At 41.5% G+C, this 23710-nt stretch overlaps 1 protein-coding gene across 2 annotated transcripts in view; it reads left to right on the top strand.

Moving 5' to 3' along the window:
- The window catches only part of SMOC2 (SPARC related modular calcium binding 2), a 234841-nt gene that overhangs the window by 197927 nt on the left and 13204 nt on the right, over positions 1-23710 (top strand). The gene's annotated exons all lie outside the window — the stretch shown is intronic.

The following is a 23710-nucleotide window of genomic DNA, read 5'->3' on the forward strand; positions in this document are numbered from 1 at the left end:
ATGGGAAGACTAAACCACATCGTGGAGTGGTGGTCTTCCTTCACACACATCAGCAGAAGATTTGGGCTAAATATCTGACAGCTAGTTTGGGGAGGGAGGTATAGAACCCCCTGCTCTAATATTTCCTGCTTAGGTTGCTTAAGACATATAGGCGTCTGTGGTGAATTTAAGATACGAACTACTTTGTGCTCAATTAACCTAACATACAGCATTGCAGGTCTCTGGAGAAACCATCCAAGTAATCCATAATGGATTAATACCATGTAACTGGATCTCTGTACCTGTAACTAGACCCAAGATGATTAGTAATGAAACTGCACTCAGTAAAGTAGTTTATATGAAGTCAGCTGCACACTAGCTTTTCTGGCAGACATGTTAGAACCATAATTATCTTCATCTCTCTTTTTAATAGAAATCTTTGTGCTTCTGTCATTGCAGGATATTCTAGAAGCTAAGCAGGCTGTGCTCATTTCCTAAATATTTACCACGCAACACACAAATTAAAGACAGTGTCAGATGTACATCTCAATTTCCCTACTTCTTGTGGCTTTAACAGAGACTCTTAAAGCTATTTGAGCATTAGCTTATTGTGGTTTAATAAAGTACACTATATTATATTTGGCTCAAGGGACCCATTCCACACAGATGCCAATTTCCAAAGGCAGGTTTGAAAGCACAATCTAGTTACACAGACCTCTCTGTTATTGGCTTGGAGAAGCTATACGGAGATGTGGGTGGATCGGCAGTTTTATTAAAAATAACTCCTGCCTAGTAATTACGGCCTTTGCACAAGGTGCTGAAGTGCCTTAAGCAAGAAATGCCACAAACCTTTCCCAAAGGAATTATGGGATATTCATATATTCATCCTCCTGCAAACTCTTCACCATAAGTTCATGGGATGGGTGCAGGCAGGGAGGGGCGGGAATCATACAAGCACTTCATCACTAAACAGTTGTAGGGTTTTTGTGAGGGTTATTTTATTCTTGGTGTTGGCTAGGGGTTTCTTATCAATCAGCCACTGAAGATGGCAGCTATAAAAGATTCATTGTTAGCCTCCCTCATTTTGTTGCCAATGTAAAAGTTCAATATTAATTACCAACTAAAACCAATTTATATAGTGATATATTTTTGTCATGCTAGGTTCCATTCCACAGTGGTAAAGTAGTGCTTTAGTAGTCCCCTCTACCTTTTAATATAGTATAGTTTCTGTCAGTGTTTCCATTTATAAACCTTTAATTTTAAGCAAGGCTGTAAAAACACATTTTGAGCTCACATTCATGAGATATTTGCCCAAATGTAGGATTTTTAAAAAAAATCAAACTCATTTGATATTGTGGAAAAATATGTCTTACTAATTTAAACATGCGCAGGATTGTGTTCTGCCTCCATAGAACTGCACAACTATTTCCATGTGCTTCAAGGCTTGTCTTTTTGAAGGACAGCTCCTTTGCTCCCTGATGCCACATGGCAAGCCAAGCTTCTGGGGTGGGAAGAACAGCCTGTGAAATAGTGGAAGTGGGGGTCTACTTTTCAGAAGGGAATTTTTTAAAAAAATCCTACTGGCTTGTATAAGCCCTCCACTAAATGTAGTGGCTCTTTAGATTTAAGATCATTGTTTTGATTCAACTGTTATATAATCGATAACATTTACAACTAGTTTGTCACTACAGGAACAAGCCTGTAAGGAGTTTCAGGGTCACCTGCACAATTCGCCCCACACCCCAACTAGTTCCCATTACAACCTACAAGCTAATTAGTAATTTCTTGATTTGTGGTAAACCATAGTTTGCACTTGACCTGAAAATCAGGATTGCAAAGTATGGCTGGTTTCCAGGACAAACACAAACCACAGTTTGCTAGTTTGGAGGTAATAGTGAATAATTATAAGCCACAAACCTGAAAACAGTGAATTAGTTCACAGTGCTTAAGGGGAAGAACAGGGGAGGAGGATTCACTCCTTCCAGGTTCGTAACCTTGGTGAATTTTGGTCAAATAGGGTCAAGCCATCTGTATACTGTAAGGTGGATAAAGTATTAATCTCAAATTTAGCCAAAAAGTATGCTTTTCATTGATATAAAAACCAATTGAAAGATGAGCCAGAAGACAGTCCTTTAATGGTAACCATTGGACAAGTAAGTTGACCATCACAATTCATGCAAACATGAATTTCTTTCATATAGCACAATTTTCTTCATTAGAAATTGGAGATGTTTCTATGTTAGTCATTCTTAATGTCTTCCATAAATAGTCACAATTAATATGATTGAAAGCAGACTAAATATCTCAACAAAAGAAAGCAAAGAGACGATTTAATATAAAACAAGGACTGACAGCCAATTTTCCACCACCACCCCAAAAAGAAAACAGCTTCTTTTCAGCTGGAAACCTATTTTCAGCCATACAATCTCACTTTTATATGCATACAATACAGTAATTATTTCAATGAGGATCATGGAGATAGTTCTCTGGGTGTAATATTTCTGTTCTTTTCTTTCTTTTTTTAAATGGAAGCAGCTATTTTCCTGTTTGAATTAGGAAGCCAAAACTCATCCATTTGGCCTGGTCTTAAAGACTGACCAAAGAATGAAACCATATGCTTTGTTACTTTTTATTCTTAACTTCCTGATAGGCACCTTCTCCCACATCTTGATTCAGAATAGGCCCATTATTAGAGCTTTCTGAGAGAACTTTTGGAGAAAAGAATTGGAGAGAATTCTCTGAAAACTCAGATCTAGAGGAGCTCCCAAACCTCCCTAACCATCCAAGTCTTCTGTGCCATATTCCTCCCCGCACTTTCCCCCACATTTACCCAAGTTTAATTTGTGAATACAGAAGAGGGTAACTGACAGTAGGGACTAGACATGGGCACGAACCGGAAAAAAAACAAACCAGGAGGTTTGAGGTTTGTACAGTTTCACAAACTACAAACCAAGAACTTTCACGAACTTGCCCCAGTTCCCAAACCAGGTGGTGTGGTTTGTGAAAATGTCACTTCTGGGGCAGCAGAAGGTCTGCAGAATAGGGATGTGAGCTTCCAGTTTTGCCCCTTTTAAATGCCAGCCGCTTTTCAGCTGATGGGAGGGGAATCCCCATCAGCTGAAAAAAGCTGCCAGCTGTTCTTCGTCCCATGTTTGCAGAAGTTTGCTTATTCCCTGTTGGCTTTAAAAGCCAGGAAAGGGCTAAATAGCTGGTTTTCCGTTCCTCCTCTGGGGTATGCACACACACTCTTTTTTTTCCCCAAAGGCAAGAAAGTGTAGCAACGTTGTAACATTGTAAGATAGCAACATTGCAATATTACTGCACTTCGCTCCTGGCTTTAAAAGCCAGGAAAGGATTAATTAGCTGCTTTTCCCTCCCTCCATGGCATGTTTCAGGCTTTGCAAAGAGAAAAAAAACCCAAGTGTTTTGCACAGCCCTTTGGAAACAAAGTGGCAGGGAAGCTGCTGCCCTGACACTTGGTTTCCAAAGGGCTGTGCAAAGCGCTTGGGTTTTTTTTTTTTTTTTTTTGGTCTTTGCAAAGCCTGAAACATGCCTTGGAGGGAGGGAAAAGCAGCTATTTAATCCTTTCCTGGCTTTTAAAGCCAGGAGGAAAGTGCAGTAATATTACAATGTTGCAATGCTACAATGTTACAATGTTGCTACAATTTCTTGCCTATGGAAAAAAAAGAGAGAGTGTGTGTGTGCATACCCAAAAGGAGGAAGGGAAACGCTTTAATGTTCCAGCCGGCATTTGAAAGCAGCAACACTTTTCTTGAACGCAAGAGAACTGTTTCTCCTTTCAAAGTGTGGGCACTTTTTTCAGCTCACGGGGGATCCCCCCTCCCATCAACTGAAAAGCAGCTGGGTGCACACCTCTACTGCAGAAAGCTCATCTCTGGTTTCCTAGGAAACTGATTGATCGGTGCCAGGCTGTCTGCAGTGGCCAACAGAAAATGAACCAAACATACCAGCCTAAAGTTCGTCCTGGTTTGTCAGAAATGGGCTCTGACAAACCGCTCATTTGCAAAACATGAACACGACCAGGTTTGAGACAAATTTTGGTTCGTATTTCAGTTCATGCCCATCTCTAGTAGGGACAGCTAACAGTGGCTTGTGATGAGATAAGCCAAACCTTAAGGGAGTGGATGATCAGCCCACACTTATAATTGGTACTGAGATGGGAGAAGTTCATTTCTAAGTTACCCTTCCTGATGCTGAAATTGGTCCCATCTTTAAACATCACTGCCTCCTGGTTTCTAAGAAGTGCTTATTCAGACCAGGCTAATAATCTATAGGCTGGGAAGTAAGCTCAAAAGATATGAGATCCTCTGAACTTCGACTCTTATATATCTTTTAGAAACAAAGGTCTCAATTTTATATCATTTATATTTACTTTCTGCTCCTAATTTCCATAATTTTTACATGGGTCATGTAGTGCTTCAACCTCCATAAACTTTTCAGAAAATGAATTCATCTTAAATAATTGCTGCAACTGGCATAATGATTTCAAAACAAAAAGAATTGCTCACCTGTAGTGGTCTCATTTTCTTCTGAAGATGGCATTTGAATAACGAACAGTCCAAGACCACTTGATTAACCTTCTTATCCATAGATCTCCTTGGCAAAATCTCTTCAACCATCTCCTCCTATGCAGACAACCAAGCATCAAAGCTGACCCGTCAAACTATATCCTCTTTGGGAAACTTCCCTTCTAATTCCACCAATAAGTTTATTCTGGAGCTGTACTGTAAATGTTGGCACATTTGAGAAGAAGGGCATAAATTAGCAATGTATTTAATTCTCAATGTGGACAGATCTCTAGATGTATAAATCTGGATACTGAAGCTATGAACAGATAAGATAGATCTTTCTATAAACCAGAATAAAGCCCCAGGTTTCCAGAAAAATAATGGGAGCAACCCTTTTCCTGGAACCCCAATTATCAATTTCAAGGAAAATATATTGTATATATTCACTGGAGTGTGTGTTTAGAAAACTGTCACAAAGTCTGCAATTGGAAAGGCCTGTGGTGCAGGAGAATGTCTGGAGGGCTACAAGCCTGCATTTGAGTCTTGCCTAGTGGAGGCTTGGTGACTATTTTCAGGCGAGGTGGCAAGGTTGTTTTTGCAGGCACTGGAAAGGTGGTCTCTGTTGCTGATGGTGCATTGTCAGTGGGCACCTTTGCACTGCTGGTCCCTCACTGGTCCCTCTGGCCTTCTCAGCCACCGACCTTGGCTCTAGGGTTCCCAGATTCCCGATTATGGTGCATATTCCCTCCATTGCCCACTGATGCCTCAGGCTTCAGGGGGAGAAATTGGGAAGTGGGGAGGGTGGGAAATGGCCCAGTTTTAGGGGAAACTGAAGCAGTGTCAGCAACACAGTGACATCACTTCTGGAAACATGGGAGTGATGTCAGTGTGTCGCTGGCAATGCCATGGCATTGACAATTAAGGCCCCTTAACAATGGATAAGTCTCTCACCAGTTGCAGGAGGAAACTGGCAACCCTACTTGGCTTCTTGGGCTCATCCCCTAAAGGCTGTGCGTTGAAGTCATTGAGGTGGTTGTAGGGGGATCATGACACCTTCAGTATTCTCCACTGCTGCCCTAATTTCATCTATACCTGCTTTTCTGGCACCATGTTCTTGTAAACAGCTTCTCCAAAGCCATTCAGCTTTGATCTCTGCCTCTTACTCTTCATTTTGCATCTCTTCTCCTTTCTTAATGGTCTTCTCCTTTTATACTATGTCTTAGGGCGGGATTTGTTCTTTTTAAGCCTACTTATTGTACAGCATCTGGTATATGATGCCTTCTAGATAGGCCAGCACTGTATCTTTAAAGCCCAAAAGACTGCGTCTGTACCAAAGTTTTTCTTCAGCTAACATGGGCAGATCAGGCTTGATTTTAGAATCCGTATGTACCTATATATCTTTCTTAAAAGGCAATAAATGTATTCCATATGGTCAGACAGTTATATGAGTATATAAGTACTAAGAATATATATGAGTATTCGCAGACGGCTTTTATAGGTTATGTAAGAAACTCATGAACTCATTATTTTTGCTATTTTAAGATTTTACGTAACTAAGCTAAAATATTAGCCAGAAAATATTAGTCAGAAAATGAACTTCTGTGCTAGAAGATTAATACCTACTTTCTCCTTAACCTAACCTTGCTACAATCCACCCTATACCACTTTACCAAATTCTTGATCCTGCAATAAGCCCAACTGGTAGAATTCTATTCTACTGAGTCCCCTGGATCACAATTCTATTATGTCCTTACTGAGTACAGTCCATCAACCACTGGCTGTTATGCAATTTCCATTACACTTCTGCACATCAGAATACAGAATATAAATATAAATAAATATGATATAAAATATTTATATTATGATAATATAAAAATCACTGCATGTAGAAATGAAATGTCAGGAAGAAGGGTTGTAGTCTAGTCTTCTATAGGATGTGGTGTCTTTTGCTATAGAAGGATTTATTTTGTATAGAGGTGCATTCTGTGAAAACAGTCCAGCCCAAACATCATCATCATCAGAAGAAGAAGACGATGATGACAATGACAACAAGTGTGCTTATATACCACCCCTGTACACAGATTAGTGTCCAACTCAGAGTGGTGAATAAAGTCAGTGCTATTATTATCCCCACAATACAGCTGGAAAGGAGAGGAGTAGTTTACCAAAGACCACCTGCTGAGCTCATGGCAGTCATGGTAGTCAAACCAGCAGAGTGCTGACTCTTAGCCCAACCACTTAATTACTATGCTACAGTAGCTGTTGTATGTTCACTGTCTCAATGAAAATTAGGCCATGGTGAAGAGAAGATTAACCTTTCATACCTTGCTACACTATTTCTATTATATTATTTTTAAAAGAATCTGATTTAGAGAATAAACTGTTACATAGCCACCACTCACTCATACACATTCTATTTTTCAGCTTGTATCAGGTTATCTGGATGGTGTATTGGTTGTTCCTTTGCGGCTTATTTAGAGGTAGACTTCTTAGTGTACAATACAAAATATTATATTTTGGCTGCATTCTTGGAGCTCCTAAACACAAGAAGTGGACCTACTGTCATTAGTGGAATTACACTAGTTCAAGTGGTTTAAAACTACCAACATGCTCATCTTTAGAGCAGATCTACTTTAATTCAACAGTCACAGGCTATGGATTATGCAGTGTTAAATAAACAATTTCTGCTTTGTGGGAGCTGGGAGTATATGCAGAAAGACTATTTGAATGGATGGGACTGATAAGAAATGTTTAGATGTTACCTACCACTTCCAGATGGGGTTTCACCATGGGGAACAGCTTTTTGGTTTAGGGATCCCATTCCCCCAGTGGGAGTGGGGAATCTCCACTTTCACCCTTCACCCTCCACCACCACTAACCTGGCCAGTGGGGCAGAAAGGTGTGTGAATGGGCCTCCAAGGAGTGACATTATTGCACCACCCCAGGAGTGTGCATATGCTTTGCAGCGGGTCGATCTGGGCCCCAAACAGGCTGAAAGCTAAGAGACAGGTCCCTAGTCTCCCCCCAGGACAGTGAAGAGACCTGATGAAATTTAAATTAGCTGTAAATTTTTCAAGATTCTAACAGAAGGGAAAACTGGAATGCACACCACTGAAAATTGCCTCCTTTTGTCAAATGTTCACCAAACTCACCACAGCATTTTGAAATGGCCAACTGGTGAGACAGGGACCAGTGTCTTATAAGACATGCCTTGTCCCATATTCTCAGAAGCATATGAGAAGAGCACTGGCACTCACATAATGTGAGCCTCTATTTATGTGTATTTGATATGCTTTGCCAAAATGGAGCCATAGTTGATGATGGCACCCCCACAGGAACCATAAAATGTGCTTCAGGCCTTATCTTGTAACTGAAGGCAGCCAACAGCATATGTGTTATCTCTCCGTGGTCTCCGTTTTAACACTGGACAACTGTGTAGCTTGCAAAGGTAAAGTGTTTGTGTATATTCTTGTCACGTGAGGAATGCTTTTGTTGGCCTAAGATTTCTTGTGAAAGACAGATTTCTATGGTGCATTCTGTGTATGAATAGAAAACATTCTTGTGGGCAAAGCTATTTCTAAAGTAAACACTTAATTCTGTGTTACATCTTTGGACCTGCAGTGTAACATCATGTGGTTTCAACTTCAACCCTTTAACAAGAAATTATTTATGTAAGCTGTCAAAGCCGTACAATATAGGTGGCTATGCAAAGAAGAGAGCAAGAAATCGAAGCATGAGATTTTTGCTAGGAATGTTTCTTGACATGGTCCCTAACCAGCTTTTCCTTGTCAGTATGGGGGAATTCACTGAGGGTGAATTATTCATGACATCAAGTCAAACCTTCCTTAGGTCAACTGTTTTATTCCCAAACCTGCTGAAATTAAAGCACGGCATGATGCCCTGAGAGAATTTTTTTTCAGTGTTGATAACACCTGTAAAGAACAGAGATTCCACTGTGCAATCATTACTGCTCATTCACTTGCCAACATTGCAGTTCAGGAAAGCAGAACATTTGCCCTGTGTTTACTGAAGAGTTTGGCCTTTCTGTGCTTTCACATCAGGTTAAGCAACAGAGTTATAAAATCCACAGTGACAAGGTCTGTTTTTTGCATAAATATAAAGATTTTTTTCATCATAAAAAGGCTCCTGTTCCTTAAATACTGCCTCAGTATTATGTGGCACACATTTCAGAAACCATAGATAATTCTGTAGAAAGCTCCTTATCATTTGGAGATGCGTTTTTATTCATTTATTTGTTAGGAACATAAAGGCTTCTATATGGGAAATTTAGTCCTAAAACCAAGGACAAGTTCCCTGTTCTGGCATTTCATTTTCAGCTGCAAATTGCCAATAATGGCACACTCTCTGTACTTTTCAGCATGAATATTCAAAGCATTATTAAGAGTTATACACAAAGGTACCCTTATGTTCTAGAAGCAAAGGATACATGCCTCAGTCATGTATCTCCACAGGATACACAATGTTATTTATAATATTAACATTGTGTATCCTGTGGAGATATGTGTCTGAAGCAGAATTTACAGAATGGGACCTTCTTGCCTCTCCCTTGCACACTAGCCATCCTCACAACTGAGCATTCCTCCAGAGATATTTCTGGGCACTGTATGGGAGGAGATAATTAGCAAAAACTGCACCCCTTCTCTGCCAATGGAAGTGTCCTGGTAGTGAAAAACAGACATTGGATCCAAGCCATCAACAGTCAGCATTTCTGAGTGCCCAAAGTAGTTCATATACATCCTCTCTGGATAACTATATGTTACATAACAGAACCCAGATGCTTTGTTTTTAAGATGGGGATTTGGAGCAGAAATATGGAGAGGCATTGTTTTGCCCTTTCCCTGCCTGCCAGATTTTCCATTTCAGATTGTCTCACAAGAAGAAGAAGAAGAAGATTAGCTAGGTCCAAGGGTATGGTCTGAAAGCAAAGGTTTTATAATATCAGCACATTGGGTCTGGTAAGTGCCTATGTGGGGAACTCTATGTACACCTTAAGTTTCATTGTAAAAGAAAGGTGGAATAAAATACAAGCAATAAAAATTATTATTCTGACATTGGAAATAAGGAGGGGAAAGCCTGAGGCTGAGCACTGATGGCTTGCCTAAGGTCTAGTGATCAGAAGAGAAACCAGAGCATAAGACCTAGTGAAAGGGTTGCCAAATATGAATTAGGAAATTCCTAGAGATTTTGAGGTGGACCCTGGGGAGGGTGGGGTTGGGGAGGATATAATGCCATAGAATCTAGCCTCCAGTGCAACCATTTCCTCCATTTTCTGTAGTCTGGAGATTAGTTGTAATTCTGGGAAATCCTAGGCCCACCTGCAGGTTGGCAACACTACCTAGTAAGTTTGTGACTGGAACAGTGGGCATCCCAGTTCATAGCCTATTCATGTTACTATTATTCTCTGGAAGCAATACTTAATTCATAATCCAGTATCCTATTTCCCATAGCTGTATTAAAGGAATTCTTACAAGAAAGCCCTCACACAGTCTGGCTAAAATGCCAGAATAGGCATTTTATATAGGAATATAGGAAGACCACTATAAATCCCCATTCAGCTCTGAAGATCACTAAGTGGCCTTGGGCTACTCATTTTTCTTAGCCTCCTCTCTAAGAATTGTTATGAAGATAAATAGCAGAGGGACCATGTGTGCGATCCTGAACTCCTTGGGGAAAGGATGGAATTAAAATGTGAGAAATTAAGAATTTCAGTTCCATTGAATTGCTTAACCTTTTGCTTAACTCTTCCACTGAAATAAATGGAACAGAAGTGCTAACGTGCTTGGATCATGCCCACAGAACAACTTGTCCACCATTCTTCACTGCATGCTCCCTTAATGCATGGCTTTTCTCCCTTCTCTCTTATTCCTTCCTGTCTTAATTCCCATGATGAATTAAGACATCAATATATGTTTGTTTCAGATTTTCACTTAATGCTACATTAATCTTAGGATAAGTGCTCATTATGCATATATGACAACTGACTGGAAAATGATGGAAATCATCCAAAACCACACCTTTTGTTTCTTTCAGATGAACCTGGAACATATTATACAATAACATGACAAACTGAGATATAGCTGCTAACTGAACAAAATTGAAAATAATTTCTGTAACTAGAAAGGAAAAAGAAGTCAGTATTTCATATACCCTGAATTGTCAATTACGATTTTTTTGAATGGGTTGCCAACTATTTTTTGAATGGCATCAAGATGCCCAAAATCCACAAAAAGTCTCCACTGAAGTTAGTTGCTTAAGACAGCAATACTGCATCTGGCAGTCCATGTTCTATATTTTTGGCCTTTGAAAATTACCCCTAGGTTTTCTAACTATAAATGTACTCTGTGAGACTTCCAGCTTCTGCAGCCTCCTGATACAAACTATAGCAGGCATGCTCCTTACATAGGGAACTAAGGACATATTGGGCATTCTGCTCATTTACCAGTCATCTAGCTCCCCCCAAAGCACCCTTTCTGAGCTGGCAGAGGTGCTCAGACATGGTGCTGGAGACACTTAGACTGCTAGTTCTGGGTGACTTTAACATCCATACTGAATACTCCAATTCTGGGCCAATCCAGGAATTCATAGTTTCCTTGGCTGTCCTAGGCCTCTCTCAAATAATCATGGGACCCACTTATGAAAAGAGCCACATCTTGGACTTAATCGTTTTCTCTGAGCCTTTGAGGAAATGTCTTGTTTAGGAGATTTGGCCTAAACCATGGAGTGATCATTACCTGCTAAAGTCAAGGGTGAATATTGCCCTGATATCCCACAAAATGGAGGGGGGCAGCTAAAATGATCCGCCCATAAAAGCTCATGAATCCTTCTGGATTCCTAAATTCACTGTGGTATTTTAGAATTGCAAATGCAGATCCTATTGAGGCTGCGGTAGAAGCATGGTAAAAATGACTGGAGGACATCTGGAAAGATCCTGGTGGAAAACTTGAGCCAAAGCTGATAGAGCATGCTACTTATGAAGCAGCAGTGATAGCAGTAAAGAAACATTACTTTTCTGCAACCATTTTGCATCAGTTAAATAATAATAATAATAACAACAAAAACAACATTCAATTTATATACTGCCCATCAGAACAACTTAATGCCCACTCAGAGCGGTTTACAAAGTATGTCATTATTATCCCCACAACAAAACACCCTGTGAGGAGGGTGGAGCTGAGAGAGCTCCAGAGAGCTGTGACTAGCCCAAGGTCACCCAGCTGGCTTCAAGTGGAGGAGTGGGGAATCAAACCCGGCTCTCCAGATTAGAGTCCCGCGCTCTTAACCACTACACCAAACTGGCTCATGTCCATCCCATGATTAGAGACTGGGCGATTGATTATATTGTATTTTCACATGCACTGTGTAATCCATCTTGAATCTCAGTGAGAAAGGTGGGATGATGACAATGACAAATGTTCCATAAAGCAGTCATGCCTGTATTTGTATCATCTCAGGGCTAATTTATATTACTTCCTGATGAAGGAATTCCTTTGGTTAGATGATCCAAGTTCCTTTGATCAAAGCAAGTCTGGGTGGAACCTGAGCTTTTCTATCTTTTACTTCTGTCAGCAGCCCCCATGTCTTTGTTTGGGGGCTGTGGGACCACCTCCTCAAATAATTCAGGTAGCTGCAGCAAAAAAGGAGTAATTGGCCAAAATCCCTTCCTTTCACTCTTGCTGCCCCTCACACCACATGATCTGTTGTTCTGGTGGGGCCCACAGCTAATGGCTTTTCAGGGGTATAGGAGGCTGCTGGAGGAATTAGAAAGTAGGGACCATTTTGGTCAACTTAGTCTGTTCACTTTTAATTCTGTTTCTTCATGTTTTGGAATGTTCAAATAACAGAGCAGACTCCCTTCCAAAAGAAGCTAGTGATTCTGGATATAAGTCTTCTGGGTTGTCTTACCTTTGCTTTTCCTTGTGCTCCCAGAGAGGAAAAGCAGCTGCACACCAATCAAACTTCATTCTTGATGGCAGCAACAGCACCTGGTGGGTTTTTTTTAAAAGAAAAACTTCACTTTCTCTGGCAGTATTTTTTTTCTTTTTTCTTAAAAGGAGCAAGCTGTCCCTGCCAAAGTAAGTGAATCACAGTTGCTGTTAAAAAGATAGATGTTGCTGCTGAGGATAGGTCAGCCTACCCTCCAACTATCCCAGTTTGTATCTGATAGTCCCAGTTTATACAGCCCTCACCCTCTAGAAAGTTTGATTTTAGAGAAGCAGCTGCTATGTTTGTTGTAACACTGAAGTATATATAAACTAAAGCTGATGCATAAGGAATAGCATCACATTAGCACTGTCTTTATCAAAATCTCATATAAGCCATTTGGGTAAATTTTACCTTACTGTGATGCCAAAAGCATTAACAAGTAAATACATAAGTATGTCAGATCATTAAGTTTCTACAATAACAACAAAAACCCACATTCTTTTAAATGACAGTTCTGGTTTCCCCTCCAAACTTCCTAAATGAAAATTACATGTTTTTGTTATTGCCGAGTTCTCTCCTTGTCTCCAAGGAGGGAAGGAAAGATGAAGAGTGAAACAGGTTATAGGTAAGAGAACAGGATTCATTGCCTGAGTGTTAAAAGGGGAAAAGCCACTAGCTGTGGAGCTTCATTTGAAGTTTGTGGTGTTTGAGATGAACAGCAGGGGTAGCTGTCTGTGATATTTGAGCTGAACAGTAACTATCCCTCCTTCTGTTTCTGTAAAGAGACTAGTGGAGGAACTTTGAACTATCCAAGCCATCTCTCTTTTTCTGCTCATCTGATGAGTTTTAATGGTCTCCGTCTCTGCACTGGTTGCAAACATGTTGGAGATAAGCATGCAAATAACCAGATAATTATCCCCATAAAAGACAAGTAATACAGCAAGTTTTATCAGATTAGCAATGTCAACAGAGACACAGCCTCTGAGTAGGCACAGATAACTGTGCCTACTCATTGATTCCCAAGTAATTGACTTAGGAATGTATGTTGCTTTTTAAAAGGACATTTTTTTAGAACAAGGGAACTCCTAATTTATGGAACTTTTGCTGCTTTTCACCGTTGTTACCTGTAGAAAAGATTTGCAATTAAGTGGCTTTGCAGCAAGCAGTGTTCATGTCATACTTTAGCAGATGCTCTGCAGATGGTTGCCTTGTTCCCTGAAATGATGCAATGGGACTATAGGAAATTGAGGTACTTGGCATCCTTTGCTAGATTAGAGCCCTTTCTGGGTGTCACAGTTCAGACATTCCTATTTCATGCACTAGGAGGGCATACAAAATTCTTTTGTAGCCAGCATACATGTTATCCAAAATCTGGATTATCAAGGGTACATATTTGTAAATACTGAAGCTGCAAAATACTAACACCACCTTTTCACTTAAAATGACAGTCATGCATACCATAATCTACCAGTACCCAAAATAGGAGTGCAAGAAACATAATGCCTAAAATGGAGTTAGGGATGCCACAGTAACTGCACTGCATAACAACCTCCTGTTTCTACCACCACTGTAGTTTCATTGCTTTTGTCCCCTCTTAATTCCTAATCTTAAAGAGTTTGGAGAAATTTACCATGCCCCAAGACTCAATAATCACTCCAAAGCAGAAGGAAGGAAATAATATCCTTCCGTTCTGCTAAAAATGATCTATATATCAGGGAAAAAATTATTAGCTAGGCATTCCAAAACTTGACCAAACGTTAGAAAGATTTGGTTCATTCCCATATTTTGTGTCATGCATGTTTCCAGATGTGAGGTGGCTTACATTTACTTCTATTATATTTAAAAAGTCTGTTGTTTCACTTATGCTCACAGAAATGTCAGGAGTCACAGGTGTAGGATTAATAGGCCATCATAAACTCAGAAGAGGAAGAGAAACAGCTCAGCTTATCATAGGCAGAAAAGTTTCATTTTTGCAGGGTTTTTAAAAGCAAGTTTGAAAAAATAGTATTCACATTTATTATTTATTTAATTACTTCATTTATATACTACCTTTCTTCCCACTGGGGAGCCAGAGTGGCTTACAGCACTCTCCACATCTCCAGTTTATCCTCACAACAATCCTGTAAGGTAAGTTAGACTGAGCATGTGTGACTGGCCCAAGGTCGGCCAGCAAGGTTCCATGACAGAGTGGGGATTTGTATCAGGAATCCCAGATTCTAGTCTGACACACTCACCAAAACTTCTTGACTGTATTTTAATAGTCACAGCAATTTGCTTCAGGCTTTAAATGGCACCAATAAGTAAATTTATCCACCAACATTGCCTTTTCACATACTGTCTACTTACCTAATGCTTTTTCAGTCTTACTTTCAGCTCCCCAAATGGGCTGCTTATGAAGAGGATGAGAAATCCGGGTGAAGTGCAGGGGTGAATTAGGAAGGAAAAATAGTCCTTCAAAAGGAGCCCCTCCCCAGGACAGAAGGAGAAGCTGCTCATAGGTCCTGCCCCAAGGCCCACCCCAGCCCTACACACTCAAAGGAAGGATAGGCAGCCTATCTACCACGTGGGCTGCATGAGACTCGGGCAGGCCACACACCACCTTTCTGCCATTGGGGAGGTCTTGCCCAGGTTGGGAGGAGGTCATCAGCCCACTGGTAAAAGTCCAGTCTGCCTCTAGTGAAGTGTCATAAGAAATGGGCGTAGTTTCAGAAACAGCAGGTCCCTGGTTCTCTCACAGGATGGACCACAAATCAACAGTAGAAAAAAGAAGACCTTAATAACTTTTTGAAAGTTAGATGTTATAATTTTATCTTGACATTTCCTGGAACTTCAGGGTTGGTGCAAACCATTTCAAATAAATATTCAATAAATAACTATACAGCTTGAATAGATTCTGGCTGTGTAAGCAGAATCATGCTGCATAAAGAGTGGTAGATTTCTTAAGTAGAAGAACTGGATCAGATCAATCAGACATGTTACCTGGATTTCTAATCATGGAAGTTTGAGAAAACTTAAACTTAGATTCTGCTGGGGCTTTCTACAGGAGGTGTGATAAAATTTATGAGAATCTGGCTACAGAATACTATGGATTTGCCTTTAGCTTCATTGGTACAAGCAGTTACTTGTGCCACTGCAGTTCAGTTCCAATCATATTCCTGTAAAGTTGAGCAGAGTTGGCTGCTTTTGTCCTGCATGCCAGAAAATCTTCACCCCACCCATGGCACTGTCAGGCTTCTATTGTTGAGAGAAGCAGTGCTTGGCGCCATGAACCAAGTCTGCAGTATGGGTCTTGGAGAATTAGGTGCAACAGACTAGACTGGATCCATGCCATAGTTAGTTCCTGGGGCTGGCTGCTCCTGCAAAGAAGAGGTTAGTGCTCAGGCATCACCTGTCAGCTCCTCCCAGTGCCCTTGCTCCCACCCCACCCAGTCTGTGTGACTTCCTTGGATTTCCTAGTCCCACAGCTTTGGCAAGGGATGAGTGTGATTCCCATCTGCCATCTTCCAGTAAGAGAGAGAATTAAGGCTGCATCAGAGTTGATGTTATCGTCCTGCATTGCTGTGTCTTAGATTGTGCCAAGTGGCATATCATTAGGCAGAGGAATTCAGGAGATGCAATTTAGCTTCAAGCAGGAGGCCTGTAGGTGACAGCAATAGAGATCAGGACAATGGCCCTGGGGAAGGCAGATTAACCCTTTGTCCCCAAGTCATTTCCACAAACTGTTTTTAGTTCCAGCAGGGGAGGGGGGAAAAACCCAAATACTTATAACTATCTTTCCTCCAGTGGTGGAGAATGCCCTCAAGTCATAGCTGACTTATGGTGACACCCCCCCCCCAATGGCAAAGTTTTCATGGCAAGAGACTAACAGAAGTGGTTTGCCATTGCCTCCCTCAGCAGCCCTGGTCTTCATTGGAGGTCTCCCATTCAATTATTAACCAAGGCTGAGCCTGCTCAGCTTCTGAGATCAGATGAAATCAGGGTCACCTGGGCTATCCAGGTCAGGGCATCTTTCTCCCCTATCAAGACTTAAAACAGCTGTGTTAGGAGTCATTTTGATCAGGGAATTAGTGGAGGAGCAAAGGGTTACACCTCCTCTTCACAAGTGCATGACCCTGATGCATACTGCTCCCATGGCTGCTCTTTGAGGCTAAATTACACATGAGGGAATCCAATTATGGATCCTCAATGTCAAGAGGATTATTTTTGGCCCAATGTTACTTGGAGGTATATTCTACACAGGGGCAGGAAAAGCTGTGCCTGCGATGAAAGCAGGAGTGATCTGGGTGGAGGTACCTGGAGACCTGTTCCTGCAGTGCTTGCTGCTATCAATGCCCTGCCACCTTCTCCTTCATTGTGTTTGCCAAGAAATATCACAGAGAAGATTATTATCACAACTCCCCAACTCAGCAACTCTCACTCTCTCCCCTTAATAGCTGAGCTGTGGCTTGCAGTTGTGCCAAGGATCAGCTGATGTTTAAAAACGTTGAAGGGGGAGGGGGAGAATGGGAGTTCAGCAATTTTGAAGGTGGAACTAAGTTCTGCTCCCCTCCTGTCACCCCATCCCCTCCTTGAGCTGTTTAAAAAAAGGATGAAGGGTGAATTTGTTATTCATTTAGATCAGTTTCATATCATACATGGGATTAGATTTTACCAGACTGTACATACAATCTTGCCCAGTTCCTCTCATTGTTGCAGCCCCTGTCCTATGAGGCTTCTGCCCCCAGCATAGTCTGCTCAGTGCTCAAATGGGGCCTCTCCTCACTTTCACCAGCAGAAAAGTATACTGATATAACCGTGTTAATATCTAGACTCCTAGTGATGTAAATTAAGTTATGATATCACCTACTTAGATCAGAAGACTTACAAAGAATATGGGCTGGATCCAGTGCAAAATTTCCACTTATGCTAGAGCTCATGTGTAAACAGAAATGCAAGTCATGCTCAAAAGGACCTGAATTAAATCTGTTTATGTTTCTGCTTGCGCATTGTTGGTTCCAAGCCAATTTGGTTTTGGCCAATAAATACTAGTGTCAAAACATTGGTCAGATAACTGCTTTGATTCCCTAAGCCATCTAACTATAATGGACCCAATCTTATCTTAATTTTCTTGAACTCTACAATGTAAACATTTGTTTGGATCTTTAGGTGCAGTCTCTATATAACCATTATCCACTTTGTCATTCTCATCTTTGATGTATTTATCTTGAATTATCATCATAATAATTTATCTTATTCATTTGTAACTTGTCAAACTTCAACTTCTCATATATTATCTTTTGTTGTTGGAAATAAACTGTCTTTCATCACAGCGTGTGTTTCTAACTAATAGTACTGGTGATGTGATTTTTGGCTAACAACATGCTGAGAAACTGAGCTAACTAGATATTTCTTTGGAGAGAGATACTAACTTGAACCTAGAAGGCAAAGAGAGGGCAAGTGTCCTGAGTAGACATGGGCATGAACCGCATTACGAACCAAAAAACCCCACAAACTGCCTGATCATCTGTTTGCGATCCGGCGGTTTGTGAGGGTCCATGGCCAACGAACCAGCATTTGTTGGAAGCCCGGTTCATTGCATCCGGTTTGTGAAGCCAGACAGTCAGGCACCATCAATCAATTCCCTTGGAAATGGAGCTGGGGGAATGCCTGAACTCTGTCTGCACTCCTTCTGTCGCCCTGGAAACCCGAATCGAAGCCCAGCTTACCTTGATCAGCAGGTCTTCCTTCCAACCATGAAGCTGCAAATTGGTTACAATTGGTTACATGGGAGAAGACACCCAGGGGGAGGGAGGGGGAAAGGGGGTGTTCTGTAGCCATGGACACTCCAATCTCATCCCTGCAAATCCTGATAGGCAGTCCTGATGGCCAACCCCTTGTACACTGGTGGCTCTAATGGTATCGAGTGGGAGTTTCCTGGGGGCCTCGAATTGGAGAGGGTATAACTCCAAGTTCCCTATTGCAATGTTGACCAAACTTTGCAATTAACCAAACTTGGGTGCTGGCTGGAGGAGAGCCTGCTAAACACTCCCTGTAAATATGGGCTCACTAAGTGCAACGGGAGCCATTCCGACGCCTACGAACCATGAACTGCGAACTGGTTTGGTAATGGGAAATGTTTGTTATGGTTCATTTGTTCGGGTTCGTCATCAGCACTGAACCATGAACCACAGGTTTGTTAATTTTTTTTGGATCATGCCCATGTCTAGTCCTGAGGCCTCAACTTACACAGTCTGCAGCCATCTCACTGGTGACTTGTTTGGAGAAAGCCATGATTAGCTTTCAGCTCCATTGGTATCCTACATTTCAAAACAGAGTTCATAAACTTCCTGAGTGCCATTCATGAACTGTTCTAGAAAGACTCCTGAACAGCCAGCAATCCTAGTGCCCTAATCATCATATTTAATTCTCAGAAATACCTCAGCTGTGGATTTGTAAATCTAGAGACTGAGGCCATGGACAGACCCCTCTCCAGATTTGCAGGAAAATGCAAAAGGTTTAAAAAAGGAGGGTTTTTAAAAATCCCACCAAATGGAGGAATATAGTAAAGGTAGTATGAGTAGATTGCATCCCCATGGATTCCAAACATCAGACTGATTCCTCTATTGGCCTGGCTGAATGTAAACACAGCAAAGTTATAAGTAATGCCATCCATTTTGCCAATGGTGGGGCAGAAGTTACAGAAATTCTGTGTGAAACACAGATTATGTAAAAGGGGGCCTGAGAGCAAGGAAAGAAGAGACAAACAGTGCTGAGGAAAGCAGCGTGGGGCAGTGCAACTTAGGTGGAAAACCCTGGGAACATGCAGCCTGTGTTTCCATTTTTGCCTAAAAGTAAGTCTTCTGCTAATTTCTCGTGGTTCCAAGCTAAAGAGGGGAGGGAAGACAGCATGGTATAGCCCAATCTCATCAGATCTTGGAAGCTAAACAGGGTCTGTACTTGGATGGAAAGGCAATGGCAACCCACCTCTGTCTCTCACTTGCCTTTAAAGCCCCAGCAGGGGTCACTGTAAGTCAGTTGTGACTTGACAGTAGTTTACACACATACAACAAGCTAAAGAAATGAAGAAGGAACAGCAATTGGTACAAAGGGTAGAATTCTTTAATTATAAAGTAACCCCTACATGTTTCAGCTTCGTCAGGGGGATCTTCAAAATTCCTATCCCATATGTGCACTTATTGCAGATTCTGATGCAAAATGCTTAGGGGTTACTTTATAATTAAATCTCCCATTTCCCACAATGTCTTTGCATACCCCAACTTATCTCATCAGGATAGTGATATTGCCCTTGTATGACTCAATTGTGTGTGCTAGTAGTTGCTTCTGCATCATTTACAGCACTGCAGAGATATCCCAGTGTTGGTGTGAATGCACACATTCTACTTCCTGAATTCTCCAGCCAACTGAAGTGTTGGTTAAACAATTATGGTTCTCATCGCTTATTCCCTTATTCATAAATTCACTTTAAAGGAGTGAACTTTTTTTGTCAGCATGCTAGTACCTCATAAAGTATCATGAATTACCTGTGTTTCTGACACTGCGACTGCTCTTTTTTTGTGACTTTGATGTGATAACTAGACATGGGCACAAACCGAAAAACTTTAACGAACCAGTGGTTCGTGGTTCAGTGCTGACAACGAACCTGAACCAGCAAACCGCAACGAACTTTTCCCATTGCCGAACCAGTTTGAGGTTCATGGTTCATGGTGTGTGGGCGTCAGAATGGCCCCTGTTGGAATTAGAGAGCCCATATTCCCGGGGAGTGTTTAACAAGCTCTCCTCCAGCCATTACCCAAGTTTGGTCAAGATTGCAATAGGGATCCAAACTCCAATTAAACTCTCTCTATCTCTCTCCCCAAAGGCTAGCAAGTAGCAAGCAACAGCTCTGTCACACTCCACTGCTCGCTGAAAGTGAAACCCAGTCTGGGAGCCCACTGGGTTTTTATAAGTTGAGTTCCCATTGAGCAACACAGGAGGTCTGTGGTTGGCCGTCAGAGCTGCCTATCAGGGTTTGCAGAGATGAGATTGCCCATGGCTACAGAACACCCCTCCCCCCGCCCTCCCCCGGGTGTCTTCTCCCAGGTTGTAACCACTTTGCTGCTCCATGGTTGGAAGGAAGACCTGCCGATCAAGGTAAGCTGGGCTTCCATTCGGGTTTCCAGGGTGACAAAAGGAGTGCAGACAGGCATTCCCCCAGCTCTGTTTCCACGGGAATTGATTGATGGTGCCTGACTGTTTGGCTTCACGAACCATGGAAGAATGCACCGAACCGTGCCTCTAATGAACGCTGGTTCATTGGCCATGGATGCTCATGAACCGCCGGATCGCGAACGGAAGATTGGGCAGTTCTTGGGGTTTTTTTTGTTTGTAATGCAGTTCGTGCCCATGTCTAGTGATAACACTGCCTAGTTTCCAGAGAATAGATCTATTTCTTTGGTTAGGGATGAGGTAGATATTGTCTCATGTAAAATGGAGTGTATAAAGTAATTGCTTTTTTTCATGCACTGGCATGTTTCATAAACTAACTGAAAGTATGTAGCATAACTGATTGGCTTTGAAACAAAATTATTTGGAAAGAGGTTTCATTAATATCAGTGGAGCTTGTTTCCAAATAACTGTGTGCAGGACTGAAGTGCATATTTAGCTTCCAGTTTATAAATGCTACTGAAAATTTAAAGACACTGGCTTAATGTGTGCCAGGGCTCAATTAAGAAAGAGAGCACGTCTGATCACAGTGCATTTATAATAACACTGAATAATTATAGCACGTACAGATCCTGGATTGAGGAGAAAGGCATTCAGAACAAAGGAATTTCCTTCCAGAGTGCCTTGAACCTCTACACCTCTTTTGGTATACATTCATTTCTATCAATTATTATCTAAAAGCAGGTGCACATCTACATACGCTCAGAGCCTCATAATTTGACTCACAAATGAATGTGAGTGACGTCTCGTTTGGCAAGTACTCTTGGTTGGATCCTGTGAAATGTGGCACTAGATGCTTGCAAGAGGGAACATAAGAACATAAAAAGAGCTAGGTTGGATTAGACCAATAGTCCATCTAGTCCAGCATCCTGTCTCACACTGTGCCCGAACTAGTTGCCTTGGTGTGTCAAACACGCTTGGCATAGAAGCCAAAGCATTCCCCTGGTGCTGCCTCCTAGCACTGGTATTCCGGGGTTTGCTGCCTCTTAATGCGGAGGTTCTCTTTAGTCTCCATGGTGAGTAGCCATAGATGTGACCTTCCCTTCCTACTTCCTCATGATGAGTCTTCCCCACTTCATCCCATAGCAACCCCCTTTGCCCCCCTCCCAGTTAATCCTGGCATTTGAGAGAAATTTGTGGACAAAATGCCATGTGCTTGAGGGGCTCATGTTAGTGAGGAGTCATCATCTGCAGCTCCCTCTTGTGCCCCGTTACTCCTCTAGACTCCCCTCCACATGTGCCATCTTGCCCACAAGACTCTCTTTACCCTGTCACTGACTTTGTGAAGGCCAAAGAGGTCTGCTGTGGAAGAGATGCATAACCCTGTCAATATTCATTTCTTTGGGGTTTCTTTTGTGTTTGAGATGCCCTTCTTCTTCTCTGCCTTAATTCTTTCACCCATAATCATTTTGAATTTAGCTGTTTTGCCATATTATAGCTTACCATTTTGCACTTCTTAATGATAATTTTATACCTGTTTTTCATCTGTCATTGTTATCATTTAGTGCTTTTCCAGTTAATATCTCTTGATGTGTGAATCTAGTATTTCCAATGTCTGGAAGGTAACCAGATCTGTGCATACTTCAGTCTAGAGATTAGAGTCATGAACAGATAAAGCAGTTATTTCTACAAACCTGAAAAATGCCCCAGGTTTGCTGAAAAATCTGAAAACTGTTTGGGTCCCTGTTGTGAAGAAAGATGGGGAATAAATGAAGTAAATAAATAATAAATGTGGCTGAAGATGGAGTGCCAATAAAATGTGGGTGGGTGGGAAGGAGAGAAAGGTGAGTAGACAAGGATTGCCAGGAGGAGGGAAGAAGGAAATAGTGAAGGGAAGGGAATACAAGGGAAACAAGATGCCCCACCACACAACTGACCCTGGCCCTGTGGCTGCCACAATACAATTGGGCCATAGTTTTCCCAGATAGGTTTAGGGAAGGAGAGAAAGCCAAAGATGGAGGGCAGATAAAGACAGTTGGGTGTGTCAGTGGGAAAGAGAGAAGGAAATAGGAAAGGAGGAGAAAGTATGGGGTCTTTCAAGGAAAGGGAAGAGGAAATAGCGGGAATAGGAAAATGAGATGCCTCCCACAAGTCCTTAGGGGTCACTGTTTGTCTGTCTCCTAATTTACAAGTATTGACTAAACATTGTCTAAGCATTCTGGATTATTAGCATAACAAAAGAATGATAATCAGCCAACTGGTATACAGCTTAGAAAAAAGCTACTTAATCTCCAAACTCTGCACAATAGGCATCAACATTGATTGATGGGATTTCATGTTTGAATGCTCCCACAAATGTTTGCCCAGTGCCCCCACCTTTGAGCAGAAGAACAGCAGCCTGTATATCAGGGAAATTGTGCCCTGGCCAGTAGGTATTATCTGGTCTTTTTTCTCCATTTGAATCCAGTTGTTTCCAGGTGGTTAAGCTAATGACTAGGAGAAGCATGATTATCAATAATAATAATAACAACAACAACATTCAATTTATATACCACCCTTCAGGACAACTTAATACCCACTCAGAGCAGTTTACAAAGTATATCATTATTATCACCCCAACATAACACCCTGTGAGGTGGGTGGGGCTGAGAGAGCTCCAGAGAACTGTGACTAGCCCAAGGTCACCCAGCTGGTTTCAAGTGGTGGAGTGGGGAGTCAAACTCAGCTCTCCAGATTAGAGTCCCGCACTCTTAACCACTACACCAAACTGGCTCTCTCAAGCTAAAGATATTTTCTGAAACAATCACATTGGGATTTTTTAGATACTTTCATTTGGTGCAAGGGAATTTACCTAAATGCCTTTCTGTGATATGCTTGTTAGAAGAATGAAATATGTCTGCTGCTAACATTATCCATTATAAGAAAAAGGAATGTCTTAACTACAGCGGTGTAGACATAATAATATGTAGTGGCTGCTGCTTTGACGCAAAACAGTCAAGAACCCATTCTTCATACATAGCAGCTTGTGGCTTCTTTAATACTGTGTAATTTCCTTGTCTCTGCCTTGGATATATTAAATAATACTATCTCTCTGTGTAACCCTGGACTTTCGGGTT

Source organism: Eublepharis macularius, chromosome 1 (assembly GCF_028583425.1).
Source record: "Eublepharis macularius isolate TG4126 chromosome 1, MPM_Emac_v1.0, whole genome shotgun sequence".
In the NCBI taxonomy this organism is placed as follows: domain Eukaryota; kingdom Metazoa; phylum Chordata; class Lepidosauria; order Squamata; family Eublepharidae; genus Eublepharis; species Eublepharis macularius.